Source organism: Mandrillus leucophaeus, unplaced genomic scaffold, assembly GCF_000951045.1.
Source record: "Mandrillus leucophaeus isolate KB7577 unplaced genomic scaffold, Mleu.le_1.0 Scaffold55, whole genome shotgun sequence".
Classification (NCBI taxonomy): domain Eukaryota; kingdom Metazoa; phylum Chordata; class Mammalia; order Primates; family Cercopithecidae; genus Mandrillus; species Mandrillus leucophaeus.
The window spans coordinates 476,157-477,170 of record NW_012105919.1 but is presented as its reverse complement, the minus strand read 5'-3'; positions in this window follow the sequence as shown (position 1 = coordinate 477,170).

Genomic DNA, 1,014 nt, shown 5'->3' with positions numbered 1-1,014 from the left:
AGGTTGTGGTTGAATTGGTATAAACTGGGCTGGCTCCAACTGTTACCGGTAGAAGGTGTCCAGGTACTTGGCGTCTTGAATGAAACGCACAAACGAAGCAAGGAAAGCAAAAGCAAGGATTTATTGAGAATGAAAATTCACCCCACAGTGTGGGAACCGGCCTGAACGTAGAGGCTCAAAAGCCCCGCGTACAGAATTTTCTGGGGTTTCAATACTCTCCCATTGGTTATTTGGTGAATATTCTATGTAAATGAAGAGAATGAAGTGAAGAGTTATTTACTCAGAATGTGCCCTATTGCAAATGGAGAGGATGTTACTTGGTGTGTGATCTATGTAAAGGGAGAGGATGAATGTGCAGTTACAAAGTATAAATGGAGAGGATGTTTCTTGGAGTGTGTGGTCTGTGTAAATGGAGAGGATGAATGTGAAGTTACAAAGTGTAAAGGGCGTGAATGGAGAGGATGAAATGAAGTTGCAAAGCCATTCACATTCCTGTCATTGCTGAGGTGCTTTCATTTGATTTAGGTCTACAAGTCAGCGTGGATCGGCCTTAAGTTCCCTGCCTCCAGGCCCTGTTCTTCTGCCTCACAATAGATAACATCAGACTGTTGAGGGCAGACTGGACCCCAGATTTCGGGAAGCAGGAGTCGTCCAGCAGGGCAGTGGCTGAGTTAGGTTGTGACTTCAGCAGTGTTTAACAGGTATAAGATCATTGAAGACGAAGAATCAAGCAATCGAGCGTCCCCGTCGGTTGTAGCAAAAGAGAACCGTGACCAACAGGAGAGCAGTGTCCACCCAGGTCATTTGCGGTTATTGGGGGACAATTTTGGGGGAAACGGGGGTCCTGGGGAGCGTTGGCTGGGTGGGGCTGTAACCCGAGCTGGTGGGCGGGTTGTGAGCTGTGACCTGGCCCGAGCCGGCCCGCCCGGGTCGGGGGGAGCCAATCTGGGGACGGCAGGAGGCACACCTGGGGAAGACTCAACTGGGAGCGGCTCACTTGGGCCCTCCGGGACC